The sequence below is a fragment of the Petaurus breviceps genome, unplaced genomic scaffold (assembly GCF_028583685.1).
Source record: "Petaurus breviceps papuanus isolate PSGF00001 unplaced genomic scaffold, PetGlider_PUasm1.0 112, whole genome shotgun sequence".
NCBI classification, from domain to species: Eukaryota; Metazoa; Chordata; class Mammalia; order Diprotodontia; family Petauridae; genus Petaurus; species Petaurus breviceps.
The window spans coordinates 999867-1014815 of record NW_027185601.1 but is presented as its reverse complement, the minus strand read 5'-3'; the positions used below and the strand labels follow the sequence as shown (position 1 = coordinate 1014815).

The window sequence follows — 14949 nt, the reverse complement described above, 5'->3', positions numbered from 1 at the left end:
ATAGATAGATAGATAGATAGATAGATAGATAGATAGATAGATAGATATATAGATAGATATAGATATAGATATATACACACACATATATATACACATATATGTATGGATGTGTATGTGTATATATATATATTTATATATATATATTTTTAAGAGACCATTCTTTGCCTCATTTCTTATGATACTTTAATCACTGAATGGGTGCTGCTTCAGTCAAATGTCTGACACCTGCTACACATATTAGCTTGAAAAGACCAAGGTACCCTGCTGTATCCTGGACCATCTCCAGTTGGTCTGATCCATACCTGGCCACTGGACCCAGATGCTTCTAGAAGAAAAAGTGAGGCTAGTGACTTTGTACAACTCTCCCTCACTTAAATCCAATTCACTTGCATGTCATGGCCTCACTTCCCTGATTTCATGGTCCTCTTCAAAAAAGTACAAACAGCAGCAGCACTTAGTACAATGCCTGGAACACAGTAGGTATTTTACAAAAAAAATTGGTGTATTGATAGTGTTAAATATATTGTAATGTATTTTGCAAACAACATGGAAAAGAAATAAAACTAACTGCCATAAGTATGTATGTCCTGTTCACCTTTACTTTGTCTGGGGATGAGTGCAAAAGTAGAGAGGTCTTCTTTTTGTTTTAGTAGACCAAAGTAGAATGGTCATGGTTAACTATCTTAGCCCTAAAAAACTGAGGCTAAAGAGGATTATGATAGGGACAAACAAGGATGAGAGAAGCTTGAAAAGATAGGGCATAGAGAGATCAAACAGGGAGCTCATTACCAATTTGAAAAATGATTTTTAATAATCATTATCTTGACCATTCAGTTTCCTCCAGCTGTCTTCTTCCAGTTTTTCCTTAGAAGGATATTACTGATAATGAGATTGCATTGACCCTACTTATCCCAGTCAGTCCCCACCCAAGCTCACTAGTAATTTATTCTAAGGTAGAGAAGCCTCTTTGTGTTTGGCTCAGCCAGCAGATTCTTAGGTTGAGACAGCCGAAGACTGGAAGTGGTCTGGTGTGGTTTGTGGGTAGTCTGTTAAAAGAGGTATTTCCTCCATCCAGAGGCAAAATGATGGTTGGGTGGCATCACCCATGTACACCCTATATAAACTGTGTGCTCTAACCTCTAAATGAGTCCAATTCCAGACTGGCTCCTTTAGGGAGCCCAGGTCTAAACTGCAGTTTCCACATATGCATGCTGTATACTTTGAGGGAAATAAATCAATGGATTCAAACTAATTCCACTTGTCTTTCTTAGATCAAATTCTGTGAGGTTGACACCAAGGATAGACTGTTAAGAGATGACTAAACTATAATTTTCATTGTTTATGGATCTGAAAGTTCTTTTAAGTTGAGGAGATGGATGAGAAAACACTCCTGCCCTAATCTAGCACAACTATTTGAAATTATGCATCATCGACACAATAGAGTAAAAAAATCTCTATTTTTTTTTACTTAGAGTATTTATTTATTAGAGTATTTAATTATCCATAATTTCCATTCTTAAGTCAGCTGTCATTACAGAATATAATACTAGGTATTATCTATGTTCTTTGTCAGGATAGGACTGACATTAGAATGACAAGTATATGATCTTTAGTGTTTCCTAGAAGACAAAATACAAATCATTTAGCATGGTATTTAAAGTTCTCTACAAACTAGATGCAACTTGAGTTTCCAACGTTTTTTTTTTCTCTTCTTCTTCAGCCAAACTGGGCATTTATTGTTCATCCTCTTCCTGTACACTCCGACCTCTGAGTAAACCCATTTCTGATTCCTGAAACATTCACTGTTCTTAAAATCTCAAACACTAAATTGAGATGCTATCTTCCTTGAAGGTTTCCATGACTTTTCTAGCTGAAAGTGATCTCTTTCCTCATTTCTTTTCTAGATCCATTTCCTTGGGTTCTTCATTTCAGTCAGTCAACCAAAATATAATGAGTACCTACTTAGTGACAGATACTGTGATAAATGCTAGAGATACAAAGAAAGGCAAAGGAGCCTCTCTCCTCAATCATCTTACAATCTAATGGGAAGGCAACATGTTTACAACTATACACACACAAAATTATATGTGTTTTTTGATTTTATGTTATTTTATATATTATTTCATATAAACATATGAGATAATTAAAAGAGGGAAGGCATTAACATTAAGAGAAATCAAGAATGAATGCTTCATGTAGAAGGTGAGACTTTAATGGTAATAGAGAAATTTGGAAAGGAGATTTGTGAGGAAAGACGATTTGTGATGAGTTCAGCTTTGTATATGCTGAGCTGTAGATGTCTATGAGAACCAGTTCAAAATATCAAAAAGAGATGCAATTCTAGAAGTTAGGTGAGATTAGGACTTATTTGTACCTGTTACATTCTACTTTGCATCATAATTCTTTTGTAGATGTCATTCATCTGCCCTCTTTAGATTACAAGCTTTCTTGTGAGCAGGGAATCAACTATTTTTCATAGGTCTAGTAACAGTTTTTGAGGTGCTTAATCATTGTTTGTTGAATTGTTGAATTTATAATAATAATAATGAGACTAACAATAATGATAAACAGCTAGGGAGCTGATGAGAAAGACTAGAAAATAAGATTTTCTAAATTATCTTTGTTGTTTAAAGAGCAGAGATAGACTTGATTATTTGGTTCAGATATCAATAAAGAGATTTTCCAAGACGATTGCTTTCACTTGACTAGTGCCCTGAAGACAAATAAAGAAATTAAGTGATATTATTGATAATCAACTGATGTTTCCTTTGGAGTTAGGACATTTAATGTGATTATTCATGCATATTTCAATGGAAGATTAATCACATGTCAGTCATTTAGACAATGAATCTTAAAATTCAACCAACAATGATACTGATGACAAGTTTCCATGTTTAATTTGTGGCAGAAGAAGAAGCAAAACAAGTTGAATGGCTATGTCCTATTAATTTTTTGCCAAATTATATGTGAATGAAATTGACCTAAAGGAAAATGTATAAAAATGTATATCCAAAAGTCTTGATGGCATCTAAGAATAAAAGAGAGTGTAAATTTCACCACTTCCTTTTAACAGGACTGAAAAAAAATGTTAAAAAGCTAATAGGGCAGATGGGCCTCATGTTTGTTGATTATAGTATTCTACTTAGGTACAAGTTGTGTTTCAACATGTCATATAGCAGAATATTAGATATCTCAAGGTAGAAACTCAAAGGTCCAATGCCATAATTTTTCAGGTTAAAAAAATGAAACAATAATACTAACCCAGGAAGGTTAAAAGACTTTTTGTAATCAAAGTGAGGACTAAATGGGATAAAATAACATGTGAAGATTATATACACACTGTAATGGTGTAATGGTAATGAAATTTAAAGATCCCCTTGTATTGGCTTGGTTTTGGGGTTGTGTTAAAACCCAGAGAAAAGACCTCCCCTTGGGTACTTAGTGCTCACTGACAAAATCATGATTTACTGTGATCTAGGGGTGGGAGAACTTTGTACTCTGTAAATTGTACCCCTTAAGGATGATTGAGTTAAGAATGATTACAAACTAACCTCCAATGAAGAAGAAGGACTTTTTGACTAAGAGATTAAGACAATGTGATCTAGGGGTGGGAAAATTTAGACCTTTGTACTTTGTGTCCCATAAGGAGGATTGCTCCTTAAGGATGATTGGGTTAAAGACTTAATGAATAATATCTTTCGTTTAAAATTATGTAATAACTTTAAGTGAAAACTATGTGGCCACTTTAGTGATAAGTTTTTATGTTATGTCTTTGTGAATGCTGGACTTTGGTTTCTGTGAATGTTTTGCTTTAGTTTAATGCTGAATAAAAAGAGAGTTCATTATACTATGTGATCAGAGCTATTCACAACAACAGTCCTCTGGAAAGCTTCTTGTGCTTGGTTCTACAGTCCCGTCTGTTGGTCTGCTGAATTCTGTTATTTTCTCCAACTATATTTTTTGCCTGCTTATAACTTCTGTTCGTATTTTCTCTGAAGTTCATGGTGCTGCATTTTTCCCCTGATCTAGATAAATGACATATGTTTGATTAAACTAAGATTGTTAATCCTTTTTGAATTGCTTTCCTTTAGAAAAGTAAATCAAAGAACTTGTTCTAGCAGCCATTCTGGGTATATTCTAGGATGCTTGCTATTACACACACACACACACACACACACACACACACACACACACCAAGTAGTATTGTCTTAAGTTCTAGGGAGAGTAAGCATAAAAAGCACACTTAGGCCTAGGTTTTCTGATTCTGTTCTTGTTCAGTTATTTCAAACTTTTCATGACACCATTTGGGGTTTTCTTAGCAAAGATACTGGAGTAGTTTGTCATTTTTTTTTCCTCTAGCTGATTTTACAGATGAGGAACTGAGGCAAACAGGGTTAAGTTAATTGCCTAGGGTCACACCTTTAGTAAGTATCTGAGGTCAAATTTGAACCCAGTAAGATGAGAGTCTTCCTAACTCCAAGCTCAGCTCTCTCTCCGCTCTGTCACCTACCCTCAACACAGGATTAGTTAAGTTTAATAATACAGGGCAGGGAGGAAGGCATTAGGCTATGAAAAGCTATAAACACCAAACGGAAGACTTTATTTCACCTCAAAGATGAATAATATCCATTGGGGTTTATTTAGTTCAGTGATGGAAAAATCAGACCTGTGCTTTAGAAAACTAAGTTTGACAGCTGAGTGGAGGAGGGAATGGAGTATTAAGAAAGAAGAGGCAGGGATATGAATTCAAAGCATATATAAATAGTTTAAGTGAGAAGTGATGAGGGCCTCACCAGGAAGTTGTCTGTGTGAATAGAGAAAAGGAGACAATTAGATAGAAGCAACAAGAGTTAGCAATGGCATGAATGTGAAGGATGAGAGAGAAAGAGATGTTGAGGATGACACTGAAGTTGTAAAACTGGGTGACTAAGGGGGTAGAATTACCCTCAACAGTAATAGCAAACCATTTATGCTTCTCTGCATACTGTAATTTTTTCCATATTATGAATAGCACAACTTGACTTGTCTTTGATGTTTCAGGAGGTACAGACCATCACAGGCTTCAGAGTCATCACCATGTACATCAATTATCCTCTTGAAAACTTTAGAAGAGATATTTAATAACTGTAATCAGTTTCAAGACAGCTAGAAAAATCACCATGTAGATGCATTTAGGACACAAGCATATTATATTTGAATTCATACACCTGTGGAAAGTCATTCATTCATTTAACGCATATTTACTTTGTACATGAATGTCAGTGGACACGACCTTAACAAACATTCATTCATTCATTCATTGAAGGAAATGTTTATTTAGTATCTATCATGTACAGATTATCATGTTAAGGTGAGGGAGAAATAAATTTAGATAAGACAGGGAATGACCTTGCTATCACTGAATTTGTAGAAAAGAAGTATAATTGAAATAAATGCTCCCCACTTTCCAGGAATTCGTAATTTAGTTGGAAAGAAGAGACATAAACAAATGAAATATAATAATAACATAGCACCATTTATGATTAAATGCAAGCAATAATAATGTACAGTAAGAGAGCACTTAAAGATGTGCAAGATACTTTCAACATATATAATCACATTTGAACTTCACAATAATCAGGGGAGGTAAGTGCTGTAGGTATTATTATCCTTGTTGTATAGATGAAAAAACTATGGCTCAGAAAACTTTAGTCCCTTACTTGCAGTCACACAGCTATCCATATTTGAGACATAAAAGAATGATACTAATTGCTAAGGTAATTTATAGAATGTCTAAATAAGTTTAGAGTAAATTTGGGAAATCCACATGAAATGCCATGTGACAACTATGTATTTAATAAAATATTATGTATAAACCGGGCTCTACATTTACTCACAGAAGGGTGACTGAAAAACTACAAAAAGGGACTCCTGGTGTCTCATATCTTAAGAAATTTTACTCCAGGCCTTGCAATCAGGAGTACCTGAGTTCAAATACAGCCTCAGAAACTTGACACACTTACTAGCCATGTGACCTTGGGCAAGTCACTCAACCCCAATTACCTTGCCTTCTCCCCTCCAAAAAAAAAAAAATTATGAATGACAGAAAGACAAGGTGGAGAGAGGGGGGTAGAGCCAAAATAGCAGAGAGAAGGCAGGGATTTCCTGAGTACTCCCCCAAGCCCCTCCAAAGACTTCTAAATAATACCCTAAAACAAATTCAGGAGTGGCAGAAACCAAAAAATGGTGGGGGAAAAACAAATTTCCAGCCCAAGACAACTTAAAAGTTTGGCAGAAAAGATCTGTCATATCTGGGTGAGAGTGGAACACTACCCAGTACAGACCAGGCCATTGCAGACTAGGTGCCAGAAAACCAGGAGCAGGCCTTGGGAATGAATGAATCAGCAGCAGCAGCAGCAGCAATAGCTGCTTCAGAAGCTCTCATCCTGTAGACAGTAAGGGGGTTGAACAACTGGTCAGATTTTAGAGGTCAATATCAGGGGTCTCTTTGCTGGCACTGGGGCACAACCATGTTGTTTTGCCCATACTCAGATGCAGATCACAGCCCTGGGTGGCAGTCCCAGGGTGAGGAGAAGTTCTAGCACACAAGAGCTTGTTGTTGCAATGGAACAGAGACCCTCATCACAATTCCAGGGCAGAAAAGAGTGCTTGTGGTCACTCACATACCAGAATATAGATCAGAAGCCTAGTAAACACACCTCTCCTTAGATCATACCACCTTGAAAAATTCAAAATTTACAGTTCCCAAGAAGTATCTTTGAAAACAACTGCATAGCACCCTCCACCCTAGAAGCAGAACCCCACTTTTACAAAGAGTGAAAGTAAAAAAATAGGCTGGGAAAATGAGCAAACAACAGAAAAATCCTGACCATAGAAAGTTGATATGGTAACAAGGAATATCAAAACACCACTCAGAAGAAGACAGCAACGTCAAAATTCCTAGATCCAAAGCCTCCAAGAAAAATATGAATTGGTCTCAGTCCATGGAAGAGACAAAAAATTATTTTAAAAATCAATTAAGATAAGTAGAAGAAAAATTGGAAAGAGAAATGAGAATGATGCAAGAAAATCATGGGAAGAAAAAAGAGTCAACAGCTTGGTAAAGGAATCACAAAATATACTGAAGAAAATAACCCCTAAAAAACTAGAGTATGCAAAGTGGTAAAAGTGGTACAAAAATCCAGTAAGGAAAAGAATGCTTTGGAAAGCAAAACTGCAACGGTTGGGGGAAGGGGGCTTGACTGTGTTGGGGTTCAAAAACCCTGTTCACCCCACACTCCATGCCTCTTCCTCATGATCAGTCATGGGGAAGACCACCTTCTTCTCTTGGGGGAAGAGAATAAATTCCTGTTCTTATCAAAACAAAACAAAACAAAAAATACAATACTGGATAAATCAAAAAGGATGTATAAAACCTCACTGAAGAAATTAATTCCTTTTTGGGATCTTTTTCAAGAGGTGATTGGTGAATTCTTTCAATTTCTATTTTGCCCTCTGGTTATAGAATATCAGGGCAATTTTGCTTGATAATTTTTTGAAAGATGGTGTCTAGCTCTTTTTTTGATCATGGCTTTCAGGTAGTCCAATAATTTTTAAATTATTTCTCCTGGATCTATTTTCCAGGTCAATGGTTTTTCCAATGAAATATTTTACATCACCTTGTATTTTTTCATTTGTTTGGATCTGTTTTATAGTAGCTTTATTTCTCATAAAATCATTAGTTTCCACTTGCTTCAATTTAATTTTGAAGGAATTATTCTCTTCAGTGAGTTTTTGAAATTCCTTTTCCATCCAGGCAATTTGGCTTTTTAAGGCATTCTTCTCCTCATTGGCTTTTTGGGCCTCTTTTGCCATTTGAGTTACTCTATTTTTCAAGCTGTTGTTTTCTTCAGTCATTTTGTTGACTGACTTTTCATGATTTTTTTGCATCACAATTTTCTTGCTGGTTGGGTCCACCCTGGGGCCACAACCATGTGCTTCAGGTGGGACTGTGCTTGGCTCCTAGCTTGGTGCAATAGACCCTTTCTGACATCCTTCTAGGCTGTCTTCAGTGGGAGATTTGTTTCTCTTTGTCACTTGGTGGGTTCTGTAGCTCTAAAATTTGTTTAGAGACTTTTTTTTAACATGTATTGGAGGTGGTGGGAGAAGAAATTAATTCCTTGAAAATTAGATTGGGCACATAGAAGCTAATGACTCTGTAGGACATCAAGAAACAGTAAAACAAAACCAAAAGCATGAAAAAATAGAAGACAATGTGAAATATCTTATAGGAAAAACAACTGACCTGTAAAATAGATCCAGGAGAGACAACTTTAAAATGACTGGACTACCTGAAAGTCATGATCACAAAAAGGAAAGAAAAAGAGACTAGACATCATCTTTCAAGAAATTATCAAGGAAAACTTCTGTGATACTTTAAAAACAGAGGGTAAAATAGAAATTGAAAGAATTCACCTATCACCTCCTGAAAGAGATACCAAAATGGAGATTCCCAGGAATAGTATATCCAAATTCCAGAACTCCCAGATTAAGAATAAAATATTGCAAGCAGACAAAAAGACAATTCAAGTATAGTGGAGTCAAAGCCATTATAACACAAGGTTTAGCAGATTTTACATTAAAGGACTGGAGTGCTTGGAATATGGTATTCCGGAGGGCAAAGGAACTAGGATAACATGAAATTTAACAACTTCTACATTAAAGGATTGGAGGGCTTAGATTATCATCTTCCAGAGGGCAAAGGAACTAAGTATACAGGCAAGAAACACCTACCCAGTAAAACTGAGTATAATCCTCCAGGGGAAAATAGACATTCATTGAAATAGAGGACTTTGAAGAATCCCTAATGAAAAGAGCAGAGATGAACAGAAAATGCAAGACTCAAGGGAAGAATAAAAAGGTAAACAGGAAAGGGAAATCATAGGGGACTTAATAAGGTTATACTATTTATATCCCTGCATGGGAATCTATCATACACTACAGGAAAGTAGGAGGGAAAGGGCATAAGAAAAGGGAGGAGGTGGTATAGAAGGCAGGGTGGATTGAGGGAGGCAATAGTCAGAAGCAAAAGTCTTTTGAGGAAGGACAGGGTGAAAGGAGAGAGAGAGAATAGTTTTAACTGGGGGGGGGGATGGATGGGATAGAGTGAAATACAACTCACAATCATAACTGTAAAAAAATTTTAAGCAATAAAGGCCTGATCTCTCAAATATATAGAGAAATGAGTCAAATTTATAAAAATAAAAGTCATTCCCTAATTGACAAATAATCAAAAAATAGGAAGTCAGTTTTCAGATGAAGTAATGAAAACAATCCATAATCATATAAAAATGGTGTAAATAATTATTGATTGGAGAAATACAAATTAAAACAGTCCTGAGGTACTACCTCCCCCCTGTTAGATTGGCTAATAGGAGAGAAAAGAATGACAAATGTTGGAGGGAATATGGGAAAATTGAGACACTAATGCAACACTGGTGAAGTTGTGAGCTGATTCAACCATTATGTAGAGCACTTTGGAACATGACCAAATATTTATAGCAACTCTTCTGGTAGAAAAGAATTGGAAATTGAGGAGGTGGCCATTAATTGGGGAATAGTTAAACTATCTGCAGCATGTAATTGTGATTGAATACTATTGTGATATAAGAAACAATGAACTAGATGCTCTCATAAAAAAAACTGGAGAGGCTTACTTGAACTGATGCAAAGTGAAATGAGCAGAACTAAGAAAACATTGTACATAGTTACAACAATATTGTAAGATGATTAACTGTGAATTACTTAGCTATTCTAAGCAATACTATGATGCAAGATAACTCTGGAGAACTTATCATGAAAAATGCTATCCAATACCAGAGAAAGAAGTGACAGAATATGAATATAGATGGAAGCATACTTTCTTTTTACTTTATTTTTGTTGGGTTTTTACTTTGGTCCATGTTTTCTTTTATAACATTACCAACATGGAAATATGTTTTATATGTTTACACATGTTTCATTTATATAAAATTGTTTGCTTTCTCAATGAAGATGTAGAGGGAGGGAGAGAATCTGGAACTTAATTTTTAACATGAATTTTGAAAATTGTTTTAAAATGTAATTGGGAGAAAACAAAACATTACCTTTTAAAAAATAAGAAAGACAAGTCAGTGGGAAGGCCCAGTGGACATATGTACTACCTACCTCACTGCTTTAGGTACTATACTAAAGTGAATGACTAAGGGCAGCCAGTGGTATAGTAACTAGAGTGCCAGGCCTGGAGTCAGAAAGACTACTCTTTGTGAGTTCAAATTTGGCCTCAGATATCTACTAGTTGTTTGACTCTGGTCAACTTACTTAACCTTGTTTGCGAGAGTTCCTCATTTGCAAATTGAATTATACAAAGGAATGGCAAAACATTCCAGTATCTTTACCAAGAATACCCCAAATGGAGTCCCAAAGAATTGGACACAATTGAACATTAACAACAATAAACATGAATGACCATACCGTCAGATAACTGATTCCATGTTATCCTTATGTCCTAACAACTTGTGTGCATATTTTAAATGTACCACAATGAGAAAAAAGTTTATAAAGTTGTCTTATTAAAGATGCACTTTTTAAGGAGGGTATTAGACTAAAGGAAAAATAATAATAAGACTGTTTATTTACTGTTATCAAAAGGAAGGAAAGAAGGAAGCAAGTATTTATTGCATGCCTATCCCAAGCATTACATCCCAGGTGCTGTGCTAAGCATTGTACAAATATTATCTTATTTCATCCTCACAGCAACCCTTCAAGGTAGTTACTAATATTATCCCACATTTACAGTTGAGGAACCCGAGGCAGACAGAGATAAAGTAACTTGCCTAGGATTATTCAACTAGTATCTGGGGACACATTTGAACCCAAGTCTTCCTGATTGTAGCTCCATTGCTCTATACACTGTGCCAGCTAGCTACTATGAAAGAATAATGGATTTAGCGTATAAATGACCTGGCTTTAAATTTTGTCTCTTCTACTTATTATATGCATGACCTTGGGGAAATCACTCATCCTTTCTTGCCTCAGTTTCCTCAATTGCACCATGAGATGAGTAGTCTAGTTGCTCTCTTAAGGTACTTTATAACCTTACAAGTCATGATATTATGGATTCTCTCTCTTCCTGTGTGTCTGTTTTTTTGTTTGTATGGTTTATTATGATTCTGTTTTCTCAACATGATTGGACAAGAAGAAGTCCAATTTTTAGGAAGTTAAATTTCTGTATTCTAAAGTTTAATGGTATTGTGTGTGCCATACTCTTTTGATAATAGCATCATTTGTATTTATAATTAATTATGGAAAAAAAAACAGGGTGGTCAACCATGTGGTTTGTGATTTTCCTCACACTAACATCCAAGCCATATGGTATCTTAGTAATTTAGTGAACAAAACTATCTCCTTAATGGACTTTACTGTAGGTTAATTTATGAGTTGGCAGAAATGTTGTAGAACAAGAAGTCAACTTTCCAGAAAAAAAAAAATCTTCAGCAAATAGAAGTGCATTAACCTTCCTGTTAATCATTGTCTTAACATTATTAGATACACAGTGGTGCATAGATACTGAGCCAACAAGCCACCTGCACCCAAAACTTCTCACTTTAATTAGAACTAAGGAACACACTCACCATTCCTTCATACCAGAAAGAACTCTGTGGCATCCTTTTGTTAAAATATTGAGGCAATAATGTTTTTTAGGGTTGAATGTTTTTGCCTCAGAGAAGAATAAAGCACATATTTTTTTTTTCCTGAAGTAGCTACTAGGAATGGTTTCCAGTGGTGACATATCACATAAGCTATTCTTTATTTTCTTTTCTTTCTCCTTCTGTTTTTTTTTTTTCTTCTTAGAGCTGTTTTCTCCTTTCACAAATGGTCAGTCTTTGAAGTTTGTGAGAGCGTTCACTGATGTGGTTAAATGAGGTCCATAGATTAGAGAAATCAATTAGATCAACATCTGCATAAAAGAAGGCAGTATAGGTAGGGAGATAGCTATTAAGCAAATTTGGCCATAGAAAATGCTATGAAAATGAGACAGCTAGGTAATCAGTTCTAGGGAGATTCAATGGTAATCACCCAGCCCCTGGCATGAGGGATAGAAGAAATCCAAAGACATAAAAAAAAGAACTTTAAGCAGAAAACAGTAGGTCCCAGTAGTCAGGTGTGAAGTCTAGCAGCTGAGGCAAATGGAAATTTGGGCAAACAGGTCTTGGGTGGGGTAAAGGAAGAGGTTGTCCTTGAGTAAAAAATCTACAGTGCTAGCGGCGGCAGCCAGGCCGGCGGGAAAGCACTGCGCTCGGGCCCCCGCTCAGACCGGGCCTGGCGGAGAGCAAGCGCCGGATGCAGGCGGCCTGACAAGACTAAGCGAGGAGGCCGCGCAGCCTGTGGCCCTTCCCGCTGTAAGAGACTCCTGTCTGCAGCTGCGCGCCCCTGCCCCGCCCGCCTCGGCCGCAGCCGCTCCCGCCGCCCCCAAGCCAGCCCGGCCCGGCCCTGGCCCGCGTGCCACCATGTTTAAGAAGTTCGAGGAGAAGGAGAACGTGTCCAACTGCATCCAGCTGAAGATGTCCGTCAGCAAGGGCATCAAGAACCAGCTGCTGGAGCAGTTCCCGGGCATCGAGTCGTGGCTGAACCAGATCATGCCCAAGAAGGACCCGGTGAAGATCGTGCGCTGCCACGAGCACATCAAGATCTAGACTGTGAACGGCGAGCTGCCCTTCCTCCGGCAGAGCGAGGGCCCTTTCCACCCCCACGCTGCGACTGCTGCACAAGTACCCCTTCATCCTGCCGCACCAGCGCTTGGACAAGGGCGCCATCAAGTTCGTGCTGAGCGGGGCCAACATCACGTGCCCCGGGCCGCCGCCAACACCGTGGTGGCCATCATGGCCGAGGGCAAGCAGCACTGCGTGGGCATCATGAAGCTGGCGGCCGAGGACATCGAGCGAGTCAACAAGGGCATCGAACACATCTACTACCTCAACGACGACCTGTGGCACATGAAGACGTACAAGTGAGGGGCCCCGCGGGACCCCCCCCCCCAAAAAAAAAATCGACAGTGCTTAGAAGGCCTAGGAATAGTAAAGAAAAGTTCCAATCCAAGGGGAATTAGGATGTTAGGAAGGTCACCAAAGTAGGAAGATAGGAACTGGCGATGATGAAATGAACTCAACTGGATTCACTAAGGCACACATTGGACTTGATGGACAAACAAACAGCAGCAGCAGCGGTAACAAAACCAGAAATTAATTACCAGAACTGGAATCACAGTGAGATTAGTAACAAAGATGCCTGGACTATGGATCTAGGCATCTTCATATTTACTTTGACTATGGCTTAGTTTGATTGCAGCTTCTGGGACAATCTGTATTTCGGCATAGTGGGAGCTTGGCTGTGGGGAATGGTGGAACACAGAGGCAAAGAGCCAGGTGAACAGCTCTGGATTTGTGTGTTCTCTTACATTTCTACTTCTTCCCAATCCTTTTGACTCTCTTTCCATATTTTTCAACTTAGTTTCATAACCCAAATTAACTAACAGATTATTACTGAAGGGAAATACTAAATTATAAACATCCAAGAGTTGTGATTATTACCACAAACCCTTTAATTCTTACATTAGAGTTACTAAGATCCTATCTCTTCTCCCCATCACTATTAAATTCCAGAATCTTAGTATTCAAAGGCATCTCAGTGGCCATCTATTGCAATCTCTACTTGACCAAGAACTTCCTCTACAAACATCACACACTCATTCACTTAGAAGTTATCACCCAGCCATTTTATAAACTTGTCATTCTCCCTTTTTAAAAAAATATTAATGACTCCCATCTTATGTGACCAAATTTAAAGTGGTTTATTTCATTTTTGAGACATTTATTAAATATGCAGTATGTGAATGAAAGGTTTTAGTTTTTTTTAAGGGCATTACTTCTAATAATCATATAATAATAGCTAGCATTTACATAGTGCCAACAATGTGCCAGGTATTTTGTTAATTACAAATTAGCAAATGTCTCATTTGATCCTCATAAGAGCTCTAGAGCTAGGTGCTATTATTATCTCCATTTTGCAGTTGAGGAAACAGATACAGGGTTGTGACTTGTCCAGGATCATATAGTTAATAAGTGTCTAAAGATGAATTTGAAGTCAAGTCTTTCTGAATACAGGCCCAGCAATCTGTCAGCTATATCATTTAACTGTCTTAATAGGAAAAGTTTCTACAGAAAGCTAATGCATTATTCAACAACACTTGGAAGGAACATGGTCACTAAAAATGGATGTGCTTTCAAAATGAACAAATTATGCCATAACAAACTTCTTACCTCTCAGAAAAGTTGATAGTCTGTTAAATCAAGAATATGGAACATAGCCAGGGCAGCTAGGTGGTGCAGTGAATAGAGCACAGGCCCTGGAATCAGGAGGAACTGAGTTCAAATCCGGCCTCAGACACTTAATATGTATTATCTGTGTGACCTTGGACAAGTCATTTAACCCCAATTGCCCTATTTGTCCCCTCCAAAAAGAAAAAAAAAGAATATGGAATATGTAAGCTGCTTTTCCCAACTCCCCCATCCCTATTCCTAGCTTGGATTAGCAAAATGGAACAAACATGGCAGCTAGGCCTGAAGCCTGGAAGGTGAGTTCAAATGTGGCCTCACATATTTACTAGCAGTGTAACTCTGGTGAAGACATTAAACTCAGTTAAATGTTAAATGTAGATAACAACTGCCCCTACCTTGCAGGGATATTGTCAGGATCAAATGAGATAACATTTAAAAAGCACTCACACAATAACTTGGCACATAGTAGGTGCTACATGAATGTTTATTCTTTCCCTCCACCTTGACGATAAAGATATTTATACCTCACTGTAATAACTGTAATAGTAATGGAATTTGAAGATCCCCCTGCATTGTCTTGGTTTTTGGTTTGATT

General features: G+C 37.4%; 1 pseudogene; it reads left to right on the top strand.

The window, feature by feature from the left end:
- Positions 1–12527: 12527 nt before the first annotated feature.
- Positions 12528–13031, top strand: LOC138157290 (malignant T-cell-amplified sequence 1-like; annotated as a pseudogene).
- The last annotated feature ends 1918 nt before the right edge of the window (positions 13032–14949 follow it).